Source organism: Rattus norvegicus, chromosome 13, assembly GCF_021556685.1.
Source record: "Rattus norvegicus strain SHRSP/BbbUtx chromosome 13, alternate assembly SHRSP_T2T, whole genome shotgun sequence".
NCBI lineage: Eukaryota > Metazoa > Chordata > Mammalia > Rodentia > Muridae > Rattus > Rattus norvegicus.
The window spans coordinates 95,628,916-95,644,407 of NC_141546.1; the positions used below are offsets into that span (position 1 = coordinate 95,628,916).

The 15,492-nt window shown below is 46.4% G+C and overlaps 1 protein-coding gene across 20 annotated transcripts in view; it reads left to right on the top strand.

The window, feature by feature from the left end:
• The window catches only part of Cnih3 (cornichon family AMPA receptor auxiliary protein 3), a 202,967-nt gene that overhangs the window by 30,379 nt on the left and 157,096 nt on the right, over window positions 1-15,492 (top strand). The window contains exon 3 of one of the 20 annotated variants that reach the window (XM_087581723.1): window positions 5,415-5,670. The exons of 18 other annotated variants lie outside the window; for them this stretch is intronic. The gene's annotated coding sequence lies outside the window, so the exon portion shown is untranslated. The remainder of the gene's footprint in view (window positions 1-5,414; window positions 5,671-15,492) is intronic. One more of the 20 variants, XM_087581717.1, reaches the window with a different exon arrangement.

Consider the following 15,492-nt stretch of genomic DNA (forward strand, 5'->3'; position numbering starts at 1 on the left):
CTGTTTTGGGTGGATGCCCCTTGATTAATTGTTCCCTATATTTTGACCAGTTATGGCTTTCTCAGATGGTCTCTATCTGCTGCAGAGAGAACCTATTCTGATGAGCGGTGAGAGCTACATTTATCAGGAAAAGGAGGCTTATGAATATGAAATGTTTTAGAATTTTTCCTAGTTACTATAATTTGGCTGTAGTTTTCTGGTATATAGCCTTACTATGTTAAGATATGCAAATGTTGGTCTTATTTCCTCTGATGAAATGATAAGATGAGAGCTGCACCCAAGCTGTGCAAACACACAGCTTGGGCTGGGCCCAGAGCATTTCCTTTCCTGTTCTAACTATTCCTAGGCCTAGGTCTGGAAGCTTCTCACTTCCATACAATCTGATCTTCCAAGCTGACTGATTCAATCTGGCTTCTCTCAGCTTCTGACTGAATCGCTCTGCCTGGCTTTATACTCACTTTGGCAGTCTGTTCTAATCTGGCCCTTCTCACTCTCTGGCTCCTGTCTTCAGCTGTGTCTAGCTTGTTCTCTCTGCAATCTGTCTCTGTAAAACTGTCCCAGTAAAAACCGCCATACACACACACCACATACCTCATACCACCTCTCTCTCTCTCTCTCTCTCTCTCTCTCTCTCTCTCTCTCTCTCTCTCTCTCTCTGTGTGTGTGTGTGTGTTGGTGTTTCGTTTTTGAGCCATTTTATTGGGTTTCTTATACCTCTACCTCCTTTCCAACCCTTATTCCACACGAATCCCTTCTAAGCAGCAGCCGCCACAGGCCCTCTCAGGGCTCCCTCATTTATATACTGTCTCCAGAGTCCCCAGAAGTAAACTATCTATAGCTGGTAAAAATCATGCCTCCTGCACTGGCAAATCATAATCACCTGCAGTGAAGCAGCCTCTTATCCCATACCTGGGATTAAAACAAAAACAAATTCCCATAACATTACTGGGTTTTAAAAGAAAACAAAATTCTCACTACCTCTCTCTCTGGTCTTTTAAGTGGCCTCTTTTGTAACTTTCTCATTCTGTCAAATCTTTCGTTGACTCATCACTTTGTCTGCCCCTTCAACTAGATGTCTCTTTCAAACATGGCATACTCTGGTTTCTCTTCAGATCGTATAAATCTTTCGCCTTTTACAAACATGGCCACTTCCTTCTGCAAACTAACCTTACTTTCATTGTTTGGGATTAAGGCGTATATTAAGGGCATGTCTATATTCTAGCCAGAGGGAATAAAATTGTGTGGTAAAGTGTATTCCAGCCAGATCATGCTGTAATCCAGATTTTTGGGTGTGATCCTTTGCCAGAGCAGACGAGTTCCTAGATTAAAGTTTCTCTTCAGAGATATGTTCTTTGAATTCCTAATTTCTGTCAAGATCCTTTCCTCTGTTTATCGAGATGACTTTGTGGTTTCAGTCTTTGAGTTTATTTATATGCTAGATTACATTTATTGTGTGCAAAGTAAAATGCATTCCTGGAATGAAGTTAACTTGACTATAGTGTTCGGTCTTTTAGACATAAAATTGAGTTCATTTTGCCAGTGCTTTATTGGTTATTTGCTTTTATTAACATCTGTGTTCATCACGGGAATTGGTTTATAGTTTGTGGTTGCTGTTTTTGATATATCCTTAACCAATTTTGACATCAGGCTGACCCTGACTTCGTAAGATGGGCGTGGTGGTGTTCCCACCCTTTGTATCTAACCTGGCATCAAATCCATGTGGTCTGAGCTTTTCTTTGCGGGGAGACTGCCTACCACAGACTCAGTCCTGTTACTCACCGTAGATCTTACATTGTTAGTGTCCTCTTGATTTAATTTTGGTATGTCCTAATATATAGAGGAACCTATTCATTTCTTCTAGATCTTCAGCGTTTTAGAATACATGGTTTTAAAAATACTCTCTGGCGGCCCTCTGGATTTTAATGGTATTGGTTGTAATACCAATCCCTAATTGTATTAAATTGGGTTTTTTTCCTCTTTTATTTGGTTACCATGGCTAAGACTTTGTTAACCTTGTTTATCTTCACAGCGAATTTAATATAAAAGTCTCTCTGGCAGAGTTTTGGGTGCATTTTTACTTCCATGTCTAGGAAGATACATATGAAGGCACAAAAGGCAGAAAGAGGAGGAGGCACTGACACCTGTGTAGCGCAGGGTATCAGACGGACACTGTTGTGTGGCCCTCTCCTCGGAAGCGTAGTATTTATTTATTTTTATTGAAAATATTTATTTGTATTTTGTGTGTAGGGGTGTTTTGAGGCCAGAAGAGGGTGTTGGATGCTCTCTGACTGGAGTCACAGGTGAGTGTGAGCTGCCATGTGGGTGCTGGGAACTGAACCTGGGTCCTCCACAAGAGCCGCCAGTGCTCTTACCTGGGGAGCCATCTCAGCAGCTCCCAGACTCTGCTTCTTAATCTGGTCAGATGGTGGCCGTGTTTTAACTGGAGCACTCACGCTGTTTACGTGGTTGGCTGATTTCTGTGGTCTCGGTCACGCGCTGACCTTCTCGTTCTCTTCTATTCAGTATGGATTTCGATTCTTGTCTAGTTCTCATGTACCCAGCGATATCTCTTATGACGTTCTTTCCTGTGCTCTCATAATTGAGATTGTTTTACTTCCTCCGTGTACAGCTTCTGTGATCATGACTTTGATATATATAAAATACCAGACTTCTGTGTATCCCCGAATGGCATATGACTCAATATGATGTCCAGCAGGAAGTGCTCTTAACCACTGAGCCACCTCTGCAGCCCTGAAGTCGTCTTTTGAATTCTTTGTCCGGCACGCCGTCCATGCCAGTGCGCTCAGTCAGTGTCTGAGGATCTGATTTGGAAGGTTGGGTGTTGCCTTGCTCGTTCCTGTTTTTTCCAGTTTCTGTTTTGCTCCTAGGTCCCCTGACTTATGATTGATTAGATCTTGTGATCACATCCTTAGAGTAACTCGGGGTTAAACAACAGGCTCCCTCTTGAGATGTCCTCCAGCTGCATCCGTCTGAGACACGGGGGGAATGAAAACATAATCGCCCACAGGGGGTGTCACCATCTCCCCAAACCCCTCAGCTAGGTTAGAGGCTTGTGAGAACCATGGCTCTGTCCCATGGGTAGGACTGCCAGTTTCTGTTTACCAGGGACCCTTGGCTGACTTTGTCTCTGTTGGGAGCCATGGTTGGAGTGGCACATCGTCCGCTCCTTTTGCTGCACGTCCTTCTGTCCATCCGTACTTTCCATCTGTCTTACCAGCTCCTTTGTGATCCCCAATGCTCTTCTAGTGTTACACAGGAATAGTCTACGTTCACTGCAACACATGGAAGGGATCTCTAATCTGCATTTCAGCCTGGAAGTTTCTAGATTGAACTGGCGGATTTGTTATGCGTTTGGTTGCATAGATATGCAGAAACTGGTTTTCTTCCCACGCTTCTGGACCAAGTTTTACAACCATAAAAATAGAGGTCATACATGAGAGAGATGCCCTAAGCACTTCGGCTTGGTATACGAGACCCAGAACAGTCCAGCCTCAGTTTACCTTTCTAACTTCATATTCAACTACATTCGGTCACTTTGTGTGAACTTCCTGTGAGACTTTGGACTCGGAGACCGGAATCCAGATGTGTCAGAGTAAGTGCTGGCATGGAGGGCAACAGGCACTCTGCCTTTGGGTTGGACCGTGCAAGTTCTGGGAGACTCCAGACAGCGAACCTGGCCTTCCTCCTTTCTACAGACTTTCCCAGACAGCCTGGTCTCCACATGGGTCTTCTTGGCAAGAGCAGACGAGCCATTCAGTGCCTGCCATGGATGGCACAGCACGGAGCAGATGGGGACAGACTGCAAACTTTGCAACACGTCTTCCTACCCTCTGCCACTGTGTCATCTCTGCCAGACGCTCTCTCGCTCCAGGCTGTGCTATTGGGAGGCCTCCCTGGGCCCTGCCTCAGACTTCTCAGGAGCGGTAGGTGTGAGGCAGGTTGGCTCCTCTCCTCCCCCAGCTTGCGTCCTTCTCAATAGTAAGGGAGTGAAGGTAACTTAGAGTTGGGTAGGGATGTTTCCGAGGCCCCATAGGTAAGGACATCCTGCATGTAGTAATGGCCAGGCTGTTCTGGCCCCAGGGTGTTTGATTTCTCTGTTTCTTAACCTCTGATGCTGTCCCGGTCCAGTCCAGTCTCTTCTTCTGACCTGACCGAGGCCTGTTGGTGGAACCTCCATGGGCTCTGCAGACGTGAGCTGCTATGGAGAGGAGGTGTGGATCTCAGAGAAAGGCTGCTCACATGGCATTGGCTGTGGTGCAGGAATGGAGGACTGGGAGCTACTGGCTGAGCTGTCTCATAGACTGGGCCACTTCCTCCCAGGGTGTGAGTGTCTTCTGTGGATGGGCCAAGGCTTGGCTCTTACTGCCGGTTTATTTACTCCTGTAGACTGGCATTCAGGGCTTTGTGTTTCAGAACATTTTTTTCTTCTTCTTTTTTTTTTTTTTTCCTTTTTCCACGTGGAGAGGTTTAATGAGAGAAGAAGAGTGGAAGAGGAGAGGAAAGGCCGGCCATGAGCATGTGGAGGGAAGTGGGAGGGGGGGATGGGGGAGAGAAAGGACAAAGAGGAAGAGGGGAAGAGAGCAGAGCAGAGAAGAGCAAAGAGCACTTTTTTTTTCTCTTTAAGGAAAAGTATACATTTGCTCAGCAAGTCTATGGTGTGGCTGAAAATGGGGATGACATCATCAGGACCACAGTGAGGCCAGGAGTGGTGTGGGTCTGGGAGCTGGGTCTCAGAGAGGTGTGAGGATGGGCCAGGCAGCACAATAATGGCTCCCCCAGTATTGCAGATTGGGTAACTGAAGGATGCTTTGGAGCTGTGCTCAGGGTGGGGCAAGGTCCGCACCCCTGAGAACCCACAGCTCGTCGTGGGGGGCTCTGCAGCAGAGCTGGCCCTGAGCATTATCTCCTCTGTCCCTGGGCTTCAGATTGGAAGCGGTCCACACCACCAATCCTCTGGTTGCCTAACTGCGGGCAGCAGCTTGTGGGGATCCTCAGCCTTCATAACCATCAGTTTTATAAGGTCAACTCTGCCTAATAATAAGGGCCAAAGGTGACAGTCTGGGACAGGAAGAGGATGCAGGCTTGTGCCCTTAGACTTGTGGGATGGTGAGCGTTCAGATGCTTTTGCCTTAGCAGAGGATGCTGGGCAGGGCGCCTGCTGCCTCTTGCTATTCTGCAGGAAAAGAAGTGTGTCTGTGGAGAACAGCTATAAGAAAAGGCAGGGCGCTTCCAGATCCAGGAGACAGAAATCCCAAACATCCGTGGCATTGTCCATAGCCTTCTGTAAAGAAGCAGGGGTGGTAGTTGTGTATATGTTTGAGTCATTTCACTTTGTTAGATTTCTAAGTCAACGGCTTTGTAGTTACCGTGGCTTTCCCCAACACTCTTCACAGAAGGGCTGCAGCAGCTCTAACCATTGTGTCCTCCTACATCATCTAAGCCCAGAGGGAAGACCTGGGAGTGAGTTCCGGGTGTGCAGGAAAGCAGGCCGGCTTTGTACGCAGTTCTTCCCTTCAGTAAAGAAAACAATCACCTCCCCAGATTTCTACTTCATCTAACTGCCCGGAGCTTGTTCTACCAATTAGTCTACCAATGAAACAATCTGGAAAATGGGAAGGCATGCATGAGAGGAGTAAGGACTGACACCAGGTAAGAGGCTCAACACACAGCGCCGAGATCCTATCAGAAAGGATGGGGAGGAGAAAGGGACGGGTGAACAAAAAGATGCGTGTGCAAATTTTGAGATGCTTTTAAGGCATCAGTGAGGGTTGGGAACATCTTTGGTTCTCATGACCTGCCCACCTGTCATGCCTCCTTCAGAAGTGGATCTGATTTTCCAGGGCTCCCGTTTGAAGTACTGGGAAGATAAGTTCTTACCGAGGGCTGCATGAGGGGGTGACAGGTCAGCTTGGAACTCTGCTGCACTGGTTTGCCTGCCTGAATGTACTCAAATGATCAAGTGAGGCCAACAAGAGGGAAAGAACCAAGAGCCAATGCAACCTCGGGTTTTTCCACCTGCCCCGAAATAATGACCCTGAGGCTGAATCATGTATGAATAAATGCTTAGGCCGTAAGCCTGGGCCTCTTCCCGGTCTAGCTCATAACTCAATTGCCCATTTGCTCTATTCTATGAGTGTCACACAGTTTGTTCCCTCTCATCAGGGTTCTTGCAACCGTCTTCACCAGCATTTCAGGGCAAATCCCCTTCCAGAGCCTGTTTTCTATCCCAGAATTCCTTTCTCTGTCCTGAAATTTCCTCCTCCCTATTTCCTGCCTGAGCCAATAGGCCAACAGCATTTTTATTGACAGGTTAAAGCTTCCACACAGGGTACAAGAGAATCTCTCTACAAGCCAATGGGAAACGTGGGTCCAGATGAACCGCCTAGATCTCTGAAGGCAGTGGTGAAAGACTTATACTGGATGGCTTAGTGGTCAACAGGGCACAACTACGCCATCTTTACTTCTTGCTAGGGACCAGAAACAAGTGATGAAATGTCCTGGCAGATTCTAAGACTGTAATCATCGATTGGCGATGAGGTGGAAGGCAGCGAGTGAGGAGTTCTATCCTGGGCTTAGAAGATCGCAGCCATGTCAGGAGCTTATAAAGCAGGTAGTTAAATTTCTGCCTGTCCCATCTTGGGCCACACAGCCAGGATGGGATTGCACAAGCGCTCGGAACTTTCCAGGCTGTGGAGTGTGAGAGCTACTTGCTGAAAGTCTGAGTTCTGTGAACAAGAGGCCAGCTTCTCTCAGAATTGGCCCACCTGATGTTAGCCGGGGAAGAAACATGTCTTTGTTTACACACAAGAGGCCCTTTGTGTCTTTGGATGCTGAAAGCCAGGTAATGCTGTGCCTTGCAGGGCTAGAGCAGGCCAGTTCTTGCCAGGTGATGAGCCGGAAAAAGAGAGATGAGAGGAAAATCAGAGAGCGGCAGGGGTTGGCCTCGCATTCCTGCAGGGTGGGAGGCAGCAAGGGACCTGCTGGGCATGGAAGGTATTCCTGCCCTGCAAGATCACCAGTTGCAGGGTGGAAGGAGACCCGTGCACAGGATTGGCTGGCAGCCAGATGATGGAAACAATTTTTTTTAAATAACTGTTTCAGGGCTGGGGATATGGCTCAGTGGTTAGGAGCACTGACTGCTTGCTCTTCCAGAGGTCCTGAGTTCAATTCCAGGCAACCACGCGATGACTCACAACCATCTGTAATGAGATGCGATGCCCTCTTTTGGTATGTCTGAAGACTGCTACAGTGCACACCTATAATAAATAAATAAATAAATCTTTAAAAAAGACTGTTTGGTTGCTTTTTCAATTCCCTTGTTTCTTTTCTTTTTTTAAAGATTTATTTATTTTATTTATATTAGTATATTGTAGTTGTCTTCAGACACACCAGAAGAGGGCATCACATCTCATTACAGATGGTCGTGAGCCACCATGTGGTTGCTGGGATTTGAACTCAGGACCTCTGGAAAGCAATCAGTGCTCCTAACCACTGAGCCATCTCTCCAGCCCAGTGGAAATGATTCCAGTAATGATCCTAATAGAGAGAGTGTGTGTCTGGTCAAATGCAGCAGCTCTATACTGTCATTCTGTCTTGCTCTTGTCTGCCAGGTGTGTTGGGGGACACCCACACTTCTCGTTTGGTTTATAGGTGGTCAAACTATGAGTGCTATATTTAAAGCTCATTGAGAGGTCCCTCATCATGGGACTAAATGCAGAACAAGACATCATTCTGGGCTACCTGTGACTGGAGAGGCAAGGAGTGAGGTGTGTGTGGTGTTGTGTGTTATGTGGCATAGGGAGGTCGTTGAGATTGTGAGGAAGGGAAGACAGAGATGTGTAGACGAGACACTGAGCGTGGGCTGTGTGGACGATTGTTCTCATACCCTTTGCCTGCCAGTATCCTCCTCTTCTGAAACAGCACTGAGTATCATTTGGGAAAGGAGCTTCTCACTGACAATGCTCAAACTCCACCATGATGCCGTTCCCTCAGGCACAGGAGCCAGTTCCTAGTCAGAAATAGCCCAAACCAGGGATCTCTGCAATGGGTCTCCTGAAGAACTGAGATCCTGTAGAGGAGAGAAGCCTCATTCTGTGTTCCTAATGTGGTGAGGCATGAGAGTAGGGCCGCTGGGGAAAAAGCTGCAGGGGAAGCAATTGCCTATGTTTGCCAAGAGAAATGAAAGCAGGGTAGGGGATGGTAAGAGGTGAAGCTGGGCACCTCATCCAAGCTCTGGAGACAATGACACCCCTGGACTTGTTAGGTACAAGAACCAAAAAAATATTCATACTCTCGTTATGAACATGTAAGTTTGGCTTCTGAAATTTGTAGGTTGAGCATCCTGGTCATAGTTACCTGTGACACATGTAAATATGGCTCAGTATGCTTCGTGTGTGTTGGACACTGTGGCATCCCAACATATAACCAATCAAGGAGGTGTGATGGGAGGAACCAAAAGCCAAGTAGAAGGTTTCAGAACAGCAACAAGAAAGTGTAAAACGAATAGTCAGAAATGAGAACCCACAGCATCGGGAGACAGAGAAGCTGGTAGGAGGTACTACTAGGTAGGTCTGCTGTGTCCATGGGCGGGAGTGTTCAAGGCTATTTTGAAGGGTTGTCCTTCTGCCACTAATCACTGTAGTTCTCCCTTTGTCTTCTGCCTCGACGGGCTTGGACCTGACACCACGCAGGGTTGTGGGTTAGAGATCAAGACAGGCACAGTAGGTTCACATAGTCACAGTGGTATTTGCTGCTGTTGTTTTTTTTAGATCCAATTGGAAAGATATAATTGCCCACTTAAACATACAAAGCCCAGTACTATCCATCCCTTGAGAACATTAACAACCTGTAAATACACAGAGCGGAATCTTTTTTTTTTTTGGTTCTTTTTTTTTTTTTTTTTTTTTTCGGAGCTGGGGACCGAACCCAGGGCCTTGTGCTTCCTAGGTAAGCTCTACCACTGAGCTAAATCCTCAGCCCCCACAGAGCGGAATCTTAACATCACCTGCCGTCTTGTCCTGCCACGGCTTCTCCCCTGCTGTTGTTTCTCTCTCTCTTTTTTTTTTTTTGGTTCTTTTTTCCGGAGCTGGGGACCGAACCCAGGGCCTTGTGCTTCCCAGGCAAGCGCTCTACCACTGAGCTAAATCCCCAGCCCTGCTGTTGTTCCTCTAATGATGAATTATATGCTGTCTTAGTCACTATCCTATTGCTGTGAAGAGACACCATGACCAAAGAAACTCTTATAAAAGAAAGCATTTACCTGAAGGCTCTTATGTTTCAGAGGGTGTTCCATCATTGTCACGGCAGGGAGTAGGCATGGTGCTGGAGAAGTGGCTGAGAGTTATTTCCTGAGCCGCAGGACTGGACAGACTCTGGACTTGGCATGAGCTTTGAAACCTCAAAGTCCACTCCCCGCCAGTGACACGCGTCCTCTGACCAGGACAAAGTCTCCCAATCCTTTCAAATAGCGCCGCTCCTTGGTGACTAAGAATTCAAATATATGAGCCTACGTGGGCCATTCTTATTCAAAGCACCACATACGCATTTGATCTTTCCATAAATGTCGGTGTCAGAACTCCTAAGCATGTGTCACAGTCTAGACCCGAAGTAGGTGCTCGTTATGGTTTAAATATTGATGTCTTCAAAATTCTTAGGTTGAAATAATCCCCAGTGTGAGCCATTTCAGAAGAGAGCTCCGTCCTCACAAATGGAGAAGCATCCTCTAAGAGTTTGGGGGGAAGTGTGTTTCCATGGGAGCAGTAAGAAGGTGCCATCTTTGAAGCAGAGTACCTCATGAGACACCATGTCTGCTGGTACCTTGGCCTTGGGTTTCCCAGCCTCCAAAACCACGAGTGATATATTTCCAGTCTTTGTAAGCTATCTCTGCCTGTGGTCTTTTGTTATAGCAGCACAAGCAGGCCAAGACAGGGTTAAAAAGCTCAGTAAACTTGGGTACTCTTTGCAGACACAGTCATGTACAGGTGGCACCCCATAGATAGAAAGATGAAGTCTATAGAACTGGGGAGGTTGTCCTGCTCAATGAGGGCATAACAGGGAGAAATCTGCATTTGAATATCCCCAGCCTGCTGTCATTCCTGTGTCTTCATGGCATTTTAAACAACCAAGTTTATTTATCAACCATCCTTTCAAGGCATCGTGTGAACCACCAAGATAAACTTTAACCTCAGGAGAGAGAGAAGATGTTCCTTTCCATAGGAGAGCATTGCCTTCTTCGGTTCACAGAAGCCCCAGTGAAATGGCTGTTGAATCAGTTGAGAGCTTTGCCTGAGGATTGTCACTGAGGCAGCAAACCCTGAAATGGGCTGGCACATGCTGAAGCCAGGCTCTGTTTGATGAACACATTGTTACCAGTTGCTCTGCCCTGTATTTATAGCACATGATTTTGCTAAAAGTCTATGATGAAACATTATGCAGAATTTCATGCAAAATGTTTCTAAAAAGACTTATAGTTATGGAAACTTGACATGGATACAATGACAGGCAATAAAAACAGGATATGACACGTAAAAATGTTTTCACACAAACATGTACAAATATCTATGTATCTTTACACAGGACTAAAGGTCTGGCTACCTTTGGATCATAAGGTTATGGTCACTTGGGGTTTTTCAGTCACTTGTATTTCACATTTTTTTTTAACCATGATTATAATATAGTGGTTTTCTGTGTCCTTGTTTCCTTTTTTAAGATTTATTTATATATATTAGCACAGTGGTTTTCTATGTCATTGTATCTTTTTTAAAGATTTGTTTATATATATATATATGAGTACACTGTAGCTGCCTTCAGACACACCAGAATTGGGTATGGGATCCCATTACAGACAGTTGTGAGCCATCATGTGGTTGCTGGGAATTGAAATCAGGACCTATGGAAGAGCAGTGAGTGCTCTTAACTGCTAAGCCATCTTTCCAGCCCTGTGTCATTGTATCTTATAATCAGAGTACAAAGACAAAATCGTCTTTAAAGATAGTATCTTCCTGTCGCTGACTTATTGTAGAACTACAGGTATATGCTGCCATGCGTACCTAATGCTACATCTCTGATCAGCTCACCTGTGAGGACTGTCACAAAACACCACATTTTAGAGATTATCCAGTTTGCTAGTGGTTACCCAGGATACTAATGGTAGAATCGAGGATCAAATTTGGAGACCTGTGGGGTTCTCTGCCATCTTCTGGAGAGTTATGCTTGTGTGTCTGCCATAGGCGGACTGCTGGTGTTACCCATTCCCTGGTCTGCTCCGTGTGTAGAAATAGGGGGTAGGCCTGTAGGGAATGCTTTCTACCTAGCTATCTAGCTTTGGAAGGGGAAGGCAAGTGAGTGTGGCGTCAGAGGCTGACAGGGTGGCCTCCTGGATTTGGGGCACCAGTTCTAGTTTCGAGTTTTAGCTCCAAACAGTTCTGGTTTGCTCTGGCTTCCTTTGTGTTGCCCCACAATCCTCCCTGCCAGGCAGAGAGTCTCCTTTTGATGCATCAATTCCTGCCAACTGCCAGTGGGTTTATTTATTTATTGTCAAGAAAGGGTGGAAAAGGACTCACAGCAGTAGCATCCAGGGGTGAGGAGTGAAAAGAAGCCGTCGTGGGTTGGTCTGATGCTGCTTGTACACTAATGCTAAATCCTGCTTCCTCAAGATGTGGCTGCCGATCCTCACACACACCAAGTGAAGCTACATGAACCTGCTCCTCAATTTAACTGGCCAAAAACTGAAAAGGTTAGAGCCTGTGATTGGGCAGTGGAGGGAGTAGGTAGGACTTGAGGATGGAGTGAGGGGGTTCCGGGGGAGAGGGAAGAAGGAGAAGACAGAGGTGGAGGAGGCTGCCACGAGAGGAGATGGACTGTGGGCACGTGACCAGGAGAAACAGCAAGTCACCAGGGACTTCGTAGTTGGGAAATAGGTTACTATAGCTGTAAACCTGCCCAATCTAGGCTTACGGTTTATACATAAAGTACCCGAGTTGTGTGTGTTTTATCCGGGCTACCTAGGATTATGAATTCTTTCTATATCACCAGGGTGGAGCACTGTAGGGCACAGGTAGGAAGGAGGGAGGGAGGGAGAGAGGGAGGGAGGGAGGGAGGGAGGGAGGCAGGCAGAGAAGGGAGATCACTTCTCAATGCCCACATCAATAGAGATCAATAAAGGACTCTGTAGCAAAGGAAAGCATAGCTTACATAGTCCCCTGAACTGTGCAGTGAGGCCTCAGGGCTGAAGGCAGGATATTCTTTCTGATGGCGGACTCTCTTCACGGCAGAGGCGTCAGGAGGGCTTAGAAGCTGTTGTAGCAATTGTGAATTACCTCATTCAGCTTCATGCCTTTGACCTCTTGGCCCCAGCTCAGGGTACAGTTGGGAGGTTGTGGGGCCTCTAGGATGGGAGGTGTGGCTGATGGATGGAGGTCACATGGAGTGAACCTTAGGGGTTAAACTGTGGCCCACCTCCTGACCAGGCTATCTGTTTCCTAACCAACGCTGTTGTAGACCCTGTGACTCTGGCCACCATGCTTTCTACACCATGCCGGACTTTATCATCTGAACCATGAACCCGGACAAATGTCTCATCCCCTAAGAAACAATGATGTGGAGGGCCCTGGGTAGTGCTTCAAAGATATTGGCCAGATAAGAATATTGGCAAGAATATTTACACCGGGCTAGGACAAAGGAGAGGTTCAGATAAGAGTTTGGCACTGGGCTAGGACAAGAAAGTAGGCTCAAGAAGAATACAATGGAGGGATGTATTGTGTTCCTTGTATCCTGGTCACCCTGGTAAACCCCGAGACACAGAGACCACAGGACTTTATTTATTGCCTTGTTTGTTCCTTGACTACCTTGTCTTTGAGCTTTGCATGTACCTAGATGGTATAAAAGTAGACTGGGAAGAAGAAGAAACCCCCCCCAGCACTGGCTGGAGTCATGTTGTAATGTTGTCTAGATGACTTTTCTTTCTTTAATCTTCACTCCCTCCCTTGAGACCCTGTTGACTGACTGAGCTGGCTTGGTCATGATAAGAAAAGCTCACACAGGGATATAATCCTGAATTCCTACATAGTGATGTAGACATGGGGACCGAGACGGCTTCAGGCAAAGGTGATATTCCCTGACCTCACACTGTGGTGCAGAGGCATGGAAATCAGCCTGTCTTCTGGGGCGAGGAAGGGGACACAGCGGTAAAGGTAATCTGGGCAGAACCTCTCGGAATTGCTGTCTCCAAAGTTCTCCAGAGCCAAGAGCAAGGCTACTTGTAGGCCAAGGCCTGAGGGGCCAGAGGATACGCCAGAAGGTCTGATTTGGGTAACTGAATTAAACAACAGTACGTTTTGACTATGATGTCTGTGTGCCTTTTGTTTTTCTGAAGTGATTATTCAATTATTTATTGCTTACTAAGTAAATGAGGTGTCAGAGGTGGTCGCAAATTGCGGTTGGCTGTTTAAATGTAGTTACTAATGAACATTGCTAGCAATGTTAATTAGTATTCATGTTGCAGGCTCTGAGGCTCCTGAGACAGTTTCACCATGAGCTCACACTTGCTGTACCAAAGAGGAGCCCATGCTATTAGGCTTCTTCTCACACTGACAGGTGGGCAAGAATGAGACATTCAAATGGGAGACACACACAGCCACCGAGAGGCAGAACCACAGTTTTATTTTATTTTAAAATTAGTTTTCTTAGCATACAGAATAATGTGGTTCATTAAGGTATTTTTATATGCGCTCATCATTATGGTGGGCTCCTGTTTGCACCCACTGCCTCTACCTGTCCTTTACTCTGGGCTGGTGCTTTCTTTTCACTGCTGGCCCACCTTTTGCTTTCTTGTTACACACTTATGCTAAGTCTAGAATCTTCCCGTGGAAGAAAAACAAGATATTCTGTCTCTCCCCTCCCCATTATGCCGTATTGCAGAATTAGACTTCTAAAGTACACATTTATTTAGTAATAATTTATTTAATGTGGATGTTGTTTGTGTGAATTTGTGTGAACCACATGCATGGGGGGAGGCGGGAAGAGGTGATCAGATCTCTTGGAACTGGAGTTACAGGCAATCGTGGGCTGCCAGGTGATGCAGGGAATATGAGGGTTTTTATCCTTATACTAAGAGTAAAAAAAATCAATTGAAAAGGGAACTAAATGGTATCATTTATAGAATAAACATTATAATACATATATTGGTCTGTTCAGGGGAGGTTTATGTGGGCAGGCATCATTCAGGGATTGTGAAGGAACAGAGAGACCAGATTTAGACTGTGAGGAAAGGCTTGATTTGGCTGACTCACGCTAATAGAATGGCCCAGAAGCAGCCATTCCAGACAGAAGAATGTAGCCGTCCAGTCAGAAGGTGGATAGACATGAGGGAAGCATGGAGAGAGCAGCAGGAGAGGGCAGCCTGGTTGCCTTTAGAGAACATTTCCTTTTAAATTGCATGTGTAAGTGTTTATCTGTGTTTGCATATACTCTCTGTGAGAGAGAGTGAGTGTGTGTGTGAGTATGTGTGTGAGTGTGAGTGTGTGAGAATGTGAGTGTGTTGTGGTGTGTGTGTGAGTGTGTGTGAGTGTGCATGTGTGTGGTGTGTGTGTGGTGTATGTGTGTGTGAGTGTGAGAGTGTGTGTGTGAGTGTGTATGTGTGTGCATGTGTGAGTGTGTGTGTGTGGTGTGTGTGTGGTGTATGTGTGTGTGAATGTGAGAGTGTGTGTGAGTGTGTATGTGTGAGTGTGTGTGTGGTGTGTGTGTGAGTGTGTATGTATGTGTATGAGTGTGTATGTGTGTGTGTGGTGTGAGTGTGTGTATGTGTGAGTGTGTGAGTGTGTGTATGTGTGTGAGTGTGAGTGTGTGTGAGTGTGTATGTGTGTGTATGTGTGTGAGTGTGTATATGTGTGTGTGGTGTGTGAGTGTGAGTGTGTGTGTGGTGTGTGTGTGAGTGTGTGTGTATGTGTGTGAGTGTGTGTATGTGTGTGTGGTGTGTGAGTGTGAGAGTGTGTGTGAGTGTGTGTATGTGTGTGAGTGTGTGTATGTGTGTGTGTGAGTGTGAGAGTGTGTGTATGTGTGTGTGTGTGGTGTGTGTGTGTGTGTGTGTATGTGTGTGTGTGTGTGTGTGTGTGTAGGTCCCATGGAGGTGAGAGGCATCTGTTCCCCTAGAGCTGGAGTCACGGCCGATTGAGAACTGCCTGAGATGAGTACAGGGAAGAGAAGAACTCAGGACCTCTGGAGGAGTTGAGAGTTAATATTTGCCCTTAACTGCTGAATTAGACCATCTCCCCAGCCCCAGTCTGACTGAATTCTGAACAGTATTAGACCGACTAAGACCATGGACAGATGGAGATGGACTGACTGTGCTTTTGCATTGTGAGATGACCCAGAGGTTCGGGATGCTATGTTTAAAGAGGGTCCTTGAGTGCCAGGTTGAGAAGGGGTGGACTTGTGATGGCTGTTCTCCATTGTGACCCTGAACGGATACAGAAT